The sequence below is a fragment of the Hylobates moloch genome, unplaced genomic scaffold (assembly GCF_009828535.3).
Source record: "Hylobates moloch isolate HMO894 unplaced genomic scaffold, HMol_V3 SCAFFOLD_17, whole genome shotgun sequence".
NCBI lineage: Eukaryota > Metazoa > Chordata > Mammalia > Primates > Hylobatidae > Hylobates > Hylobates moloch.
The window spans coordinates 58,263,854-58,272,206 of NW_026652292.1; the positions used below are offsets into that span (position 1 = coordinate 58,263,854).

At 35.8% G+C, this 8,353-nt stretch overlaps 1 pseudogene; it reads right to left on the reverse strand.

The window, feature by feature from the left end:
- Positions 1-515: 515 nt before the first annotated feature.
- On the reverse strand, positions 516-1,521 carry LOC116457042 (immunoglobulin-binding protein 1-like; annotated as a pseudogene).
- Between the last annotated feature and the right edge of the window lie 6,832 nt (positions 1,522-8,353).

Genomic DNA, 8,353 nt, shown 5'->3' on the forward strand with positions numbered 1-8,353 from the left:
TCACTGTAGGTTTATGGCTTCGTTTCTGGGTTCTCCATTCTGTTCCATTGGTCTATGTATCTGTTTTTGTGCCAGTACCATGCTGTTTGGGTTAATTTAGTTCTGTAGCATAATTTGAAGTTAGGTAATGTGATTCCTCCAGTTTTATTCTTTGTCTCAGAATAGCTTTGCCTATTCTGAGTGGTTTGTGGTTTCATTTAAATTTTGGGATTTTTGTTCTATTTATGTGAAGAATATCATTTGTATTTTGATAAGGATTGCATTGATTCTTCCACTCCATTCACATGGAATATCTTTTCATTTTTTTTGTGTCTTCAATTTCTTTCATGAGTGGTTTATTATTTATTTATTATTATTTTTAAATCACTTGACACTTTATTGAATGCAAAGTAAGATTTAGCATCTTTGACTTCATTGTACACAGCTGAAGCAGGAGCCCAGGGAGGGGAAGACTGCATGGTTTTCCTTGGAGGGGGGAAGTGTGCACCTTGCGGTCCTGTTACATTGTGGGAAGATCAGCCCATTTTCTGTCGGCTGCCATTGCCCCTAGGATGGATGTCCTGCCTGTCATCCCATTCCCAAGCTCTGTAGAGTGTTTGTTTCATCATCCTCTTCCTCCTTTTCTTCTTGATCTTCCTGTTGCTGAGCTGCTTTTCTGAATTCCTCTGATGTTGCCTTGGATATTCTCTGATTTGGTAATGCTCCATTCCATATATCCGATGTTGTTCATGACAGTCACTCACCATCATAGTTGCCAGACTTGGATAACCAGCTCCAAATACTTTGGCTTGGATATGTCCCGGGCGAGAATGAAGGGTATCACTGGTGGCCTCTCCTGGTGAGATGTGTTAGAAGTTGAGGGCTCTCTTGAAGACTCTCTTTCTCTCAGAATCTTTATTTCCTGGTCAATGCTCTCAATCTCTTCTAAGCTGATACCAAACCACCTCTGAAGGTGAAGAAGAAAATATTCATGAACACACTCATCATCTGATTGACCACTTTCCACAACATATTTCAGTGCAGACAACCTATGCTCCAACTCTTTCTTCTGCTTGTATCTCTCTATTTTAGCCTGTCTTTGAGATGCCATAGAAATGAGGCTAGGATAGCAATGGAGGAATTAGCAGTGTGATTTTCAGCTGAGTTGTTCTCAGTTTGGGGCAGCTCAAACTCTGCCACATGATAGTAATGGCACTGAGTTAAGTAGTTTATAAAGCATTTTGGAGCCCGCTGCAAATGATCTAGATGCTTGCTGGGGTTGACTTGTTTCATGGTGAGGACACCAACAGGCACTTCAGGTCAGTGGAAGCAATCTCTTACAAATCTTCATTTCGGCTGAAGGAGTCAAGCTGTGATAACATTTTGGCAGCCTTCTCAAGGAGGTCCAGGCCCTTGAATACCTTCTCCTGGACTATCCAGGAACCAGCAGGTTCAACAGCTACTTCTACTTCGTCCAGAAACTTTGCCAGTTTTGAACAGCTCGGGGAGCCACGGCAGCAGTAGCTTGTCTTCAGCAGCCATCTTGGGGAGGGAGCCATGAGTGCTTTATAGTTTTTGTTATAGAGATCTTTCACTTCTTTGGTTAAGTTAATTCCTAGGCATTTAATTTTATTTGTGGTTATTGTAAATAAGATTACTTTTTATTACTTTTTTATTTCTTTTTCAGATTGTTCAATGTGGGGATGTAGAAATGCTACTGATTTGTGTATGTTGATTTTGTATCCTGTAACTTTACTGAATTTGTTAATTAGTTCTAATAGCTTTTCAGTGGAGTCTTCAGTTTTTTTCCCAAATGCAGTATCATATCATCTGCAAACGAAGATAACTTGATTTATCCCTTTCCAGTTTGGATGTCTTTTATTTATTTCTCTTATCTGATTGCTCTAGCTAGAACTTCCAATAATACGTTTAATACAGTAGTGACAGTGGGCATCCTTGTCGCCTTCCAGATCTTAGAGGAAAGGCTTTCAGTTAGTCTGTTATATATGGTTTTTATTGTTTTGAGGTAGGTTCCTTCTATACCTTGTTTTTCTGAGGGTACCTTTTTTTTTTTTTTTAACCATGAAGGGATGTTGAATTTTATCAAATGTTTTATCTGCATCAATAGAAATGATCATTCTATTGATATAATGTATTACGTTAATTGATTTGTGTATGTTGAACTGTTCTTACATCTCAGGGATAAATCCCACTTGATCACGATGAATGATCTTTTTAATGTACTGTTAAATTCACTCCTCCTCTTTTTCGGAATATTTTGAATAGGATTGATATTAGTTCTTCTTGAAATGGTTGGTAGAATTCAGCAATGAAGCCATCAGGTCCCAGGCTTTTCTTTACTGGGAGACTTAATTATGGCTTTAATCTTGTTAGTTGTTATCGGTGTTTTCAGGTTCTGGATTTCTTCGTGGATCAATCTTGGTAGGTTGTATATATCTAAGAATTTATTCATTTCCTCTAGATTTTCCAATCTATCAGCATCCAGTTGCTCATAGTAAAAAGTAGAGTAATTCCTAATCATCATATCAGCAGTGTTTTGAAAATAAATATTTGGAAATGTATTTCTAGAGAAGACAAGAAGATACTTGGAAATACCTTTAAATTAAAAGTTAATAATTGGTTTTCTATATAATTAAATTCACTGAACCTAACTTAAAATGTTTCTATTGGCTCATTGTGCTTTTAAGTTGCCTTAAGTTAACTTTCAAGATTAGTAACTAGCGAATTGTTCTAACACAATTAGCTTCACTTAATTACAATAAAATTGATATAAAAATGTAAAAAGCCAAGAAAAACAAAGTGATTTCACTAAGGTGCAAATAAAATTGTGTGTATCGTGTGTGTGCATGTATGTTTATATGTAATTGATATACACATTTTAAAACATTCAAAACATATAAAGAGAAAAATATATAAAGTTCAAGTCAATGCCCTGTTTTAATCCAATTTCACAGTGAGCATTGCTCACTTGTATCTTTTGACATTCAGGGAAAAAAAATTTCTCAACATACAGATTTACAGTAGAAATGATTCTGAAAAAATATTAATCCTAAAACAGTAAGTCCACATTACCAGTCATAAGTTTTTTCTTCCACCCAAGATCCATAGTAGAAAAGGAAAACAGGAATAACTCCATTCATACTTTTTATTTAAGCACTTATCCATTGCTAATTTCCTTAGATTTGAGCCTCAGAAAATCTGCAGGTAGAGTAAAATTTGCATAAGTAGGGTGATAATATTTGCCACTAAGGTACAATAATATTTCTTGGACTCCTTGAAATCAAGGTCAGTTGTAATTATTGCACTACTTCTACTATAAGGCTTGTGTCTTCACTGACATTAAAGGGTATATGAGTTCCTTACTGTAAGACTGCACAGTGCAAAGATTATATAAACGCATGTAAATCACCATGAAAATCTAGTTCATTCCACTTTTACCACACACCATTTTACAGTTCGAAATATCAATAATCTTCAAAATGTGGGACCCATGGCCTCATTAAGCATAAGAAACCTTGGCACTCTTATTTTCAGACTCAGAAATCAATGCTTCCCATACTCTTTTATGGCCCCTCTTACATGACTTTCTTAATCTGAATTTACACAAGAGTAAAGGGAGTTTTGCTCAAAACTCAGGCAAAGTAACCGAAAAACTTTCAAAGCAATTCCAGGATTTAATGTGCATTGAGAAAATGTTTCTCTATAGAGACAAAAACTAAAAGAACACACCAGAATATGTACGACCGCCACATTCTCTGGTTGTATCTCACTGCCAAACAGCAGGATGCATAGACGGAAATACAGACACTATGCATAAACATTTTTAAATGCTTGCCAACAAATTTTTGTTTTTACTATACTTTATGTTCTAGGGTACATGTGCACAACATGCAGGTTTGTTACCTATGTATACATGTGCCATGATGGTTTGCTGCACCCATTAACTTGTCATTTTCATTAGGTATTTCTCCTAGTGCTATCCCTGCCCCATCCCCTCACACCGTGACAGACCCCAGTGTGTGATGTTCCCTGCCCTGTGTCTAAGTGTTCTGATTGTTCAGTTCCCTCCTATGAGTAAGAACATGTGGTGTTTGGTTTTCTGTCCTTGAGATAGTTTGCTCAGAATGATGGTTTCCAGCTTCATCCATGTCCCTGCAAAGGACATGAGCTCATCCTTTTTATGGCTGCATAGTATTCCATGGTGTATATGTGCCACATTTTCTTAATCCAGTCTATCATTGATGGACATTTGGGTTGGTTCGAAGTCTTTGCTATTGTGAATAGTGCCGTAATAAACATATGTGTGCGTGTGTCTTCATAGTAGCATGACTTACAATCCTTTGGGTATATACCCAGTAATGGGATGGCTGGGTCAAATGGTATTTCTAATTCTAGATCCTTGAGGAATCACCACACTGTCTTCTATGATGGTTGAACTAGTTTACAGTCCCACCAACAGTGTAAAAGTTTTCCTATTTCTCCACATCCTCTCCAGCACCTGTTTTTTCCTGACTTTTTAATGATCGCCATTCTAACTGGTGTGAAATGGTATCTCATTGTGGTTTTGATCTGCATTTCTCTGATAACCAGTGATGATGAGCATTTTTTTACATGTCTGTTGCTTGCCAACACATTTTCAAAATGAAATAAGGCATATCCTAGACAACTTCTTCAAGTAAATATCTCCCTGGTAGAAGACTTTTTGGTATGTAATACCCAGTGTTCCAGTACATTTTTTTTACATATTACCAAAATGCTATTTAGCAAATATTTATATAAGAACATTCTGTATTTAAATCTGCAAAATGTAATACAAATATTTATCACAAAATGATTTTGAAAAAAAACCCTTAACTCATTTATTCTTTTGAGAAATGTCTATTCAAATCATTTTCCCATATTTTGATTAGATGATAAGATTTTTCCTATAGAGTTGTTTGAGCTCCTTATATATTCTGGTTATTAATCCTTTGTCAGATTGGTATTGAGCTACCATATGATCCAGCAATCCCACTTCTTGGTATATACTCAAAAGAAAGGAAGTCGGTATATTGAACAGATATCTGCACTCCTATGTTTGTTGCAGCATTGTTAACAATAGCTAAGATTTGGAAGCAATCTACATGTCTGTCAATAGACAAATGGATAAAGAAAATGTGGTACACATACACAATCAAGTGCTATTCAGCCATGAAAATGAATGAGATCCAGCTACTTGCAACAGCATGGATGAAACCGGAAATCTTCACAAGTAAAATAAGCCAGGTACAGAAAAACAAACATTGCATGTTGTCACTTATTTGTGGGATCTAAAAGTCAAAACAGTTTAACTCATGGACATAGAGCACAGAAAGATGGCTACTAGAGGCTGGGAAGGATAGTGGGGGGTGGTGAAGAGGTAGGGATAATTAATGGGTACAACAAAATAAAAAGAAAGAATAAGACCTACTATCTAATAACACAATGGAGTGACTACAGTCAATAATAACCACACATTTTAAAATAATTTAAAGAGTGTAACTGAATATTTGCAAGTCCATGGATAAATACTTGGGGGAATGGATACCCCATTCTTAACAATGTATTTATTTCACATTTTAATGACTGTATTGAAACATATCATGTACCCCATAATTATATATACCTATTATGTACCCTCAAAAATTAAAAAAGTAAAAAGCACTTCAAATTATATTCTAAACACCATTGTGATACAATTACAACTAGACATTTTGATAAGATCATTGAGTGCCAAGGAAAAATAAGTGCCTCTTGTATATTAGTGAAGCTGAGGCATCATTCTTTCATAATCAGTGTGAACAATTCTCAACCATAGTGGACTTGTCCTGACTGTATTTCTGCCAGGCCTTTCTTATATAACCCTTGTTTCTTCCTAGTGTTTTATGGATTCCTAAAAAGTTAACAAAATGCTAAAGGAATCTGTGAAGAAGGAAGCAAAGAGAGTAAAGAGAAAAAAGAAAGATTAACAAAACATATTCATTGATAACAGAAATAATTTGTGGATTATTTCTATTATAACCACTATTTATTAAAGTTTTAGTTTATTTAAAGGGCTAATATCCAGAATCTACAATGAACTCAAACAAATTTACAAGAAAAAAACAAACAACCCCATCAAAAAGTGGGCAGAGGACATGAACAGACACTTCTCAAAAGAAGACATTTATGCAGCCAAAAAACACATGAAGAAATGCTCATCATCACTGGCCATCAGAGAAATGCAAATCAAAACCACAGTGAGATACCATCTCACACCAGTTAGAATGGCCATCATTAAAAAATCAGGAAACAACAGGTGCTGGAGAGGATGTGGAGAAATAGGAACACTTTTACACTGTTGGTGGGACTGTAAACTAGTTCAACCATTGTGGAAGTCAGTGTGGCGATTCCTCAGGGATCTCGAACTAGAAATACCATTTGACCCAGCCATCCCATTACTGGGTATATACCCAAAGGACTATAAATCATGCTGCTATAAAGACACATGCACACGTATGTTTATTGCGGCACTATTCACAATAGCAAAGAGTTGGAACCAACCCAAATGTCCAACAACGATAGACTGGATTAAGAAAATGTGGCACATATACACCATGGAATACTATGCAGCCATAAAAAATGATGAGTTCATGGCCTTTGTAGGGACATGGATGAAACTGGAAAACATCATTCTCAGTAAACTATCATAAGGACAAAAAACCAAACACCGCATGTTCTCACTCATAGGTGGGAATTGAACAATGAGAACACATGGACACAGGAAGAGGAACATCACACTCTGGGGACTGTTGTGGGGTGGGGGGAGGGGGGAGGGACAGCATTAGGAGATACACCTAATGCTAAATGACGAGTTAATGGGTGCAGGAAATCAACATGGCACATGGATACATATGTAACAAACCTGCACATTGTGCACATGTACCCTAAAACCCTAAAGTATAATAAAAAAAAAAGTAAATTTAAGTAAAATTTAAAACTGTCTCATCACATAGTTCAAGCTATAATGTTATATTGAAAGTATTACAGATGATCCAATAGATTTGAAGTTTCTATTTGTGATTGGAGAAAATTAATTTAGAATTTGAATAACGATTACAACTAATTCCCAATTTAAATTTATAATCCACCCTTTAAAATTTAGAAACAATACTAATGCTTTATGATAAAACTTCACTCTACAATATACCTATTTATATTTTACTTACTATGCTAGAGATAATTTATGTAACACTTCACACACTATTTTGGTGATAGATCTGCATTATGCCAAGTGAACAATGAAATAAAGGGTTACATAAGTCAAAATCTCAACTCTCCAGCTGCTCTATGTACTAGCAGTATGGCTAGGCAAGTTGTGTTATTGCTCAGTCTCTTCTTCTGCTAAATTATTGTGATATTAATAGTGCCTACTGCATAGGATAATTTTGGTTGAAAATGTAGAGTAGTTCACACTGTAAAGATTATACTGCAAAAGGCTTTCCATCCAAGTAAATACTGCTTTTTAACTGTTTTAACCCAATTTTCCTTGTCTATGGAATGCAGTACATAATATAACCTACCTTACAGAGTTGTGAGGATTAAATGTATGCATGGATGTTGTTTTTAGCTCAAAATCTGCATCAGAGTAAATTCTTAATAAATGCGAGCTTTTATTTTTATTATCATTGTGAAAATCCAGTGTGCTAGATTTTTCATTTTCATACAGATTTGAAAGCCCTTTCTACAGATATCTGGACTCAGAAATAAGCCATGGACGGCTTTTGCTGTGTGAGGGAACAAACCATCCCCAGGGTCAGATCCTGACACAGAAATGTCATGGGGAATCTTCAATCAACAGCAAACCACCTTAACCCACAAGGACAGGAAAATGCTGTAAAAGATAGATGAGACCACTTAAAGCAACAAACAAAACTAAGGTAAAACAAAACTGGTATGTCATCATAGTGGTAAACTTCTAAGAACACAGTTATTGCTACTTTTTAGTCTCTCTAGCGTATTCACTGACTAAATGTATTTGCCTCCAAACACTAGGCTCTGCCCTTGCCTCAAGAAAATTATATACCTCTGTTCCCTAAAAAAGCTTTATTTTGATGCAAGATGTATGTATTTCATCAGGCTACATTTTTAAAGAGGGCGTCAGAGGCAGTCATTATTTCTGTTCTTGACAAAGAGGCTAATTTTGAACTTATTTTTTTTCCTATCAGTATCTGGTGACAGGCATTTGCTGAGACACAGTGACAGGTGTAAGCTGACCTCTACAAAATTGTAACCTAGTTTCTGCCCATATAATAACTGTTACAGGCATCAAATAAAAAGGTATTCTACTAAAGCC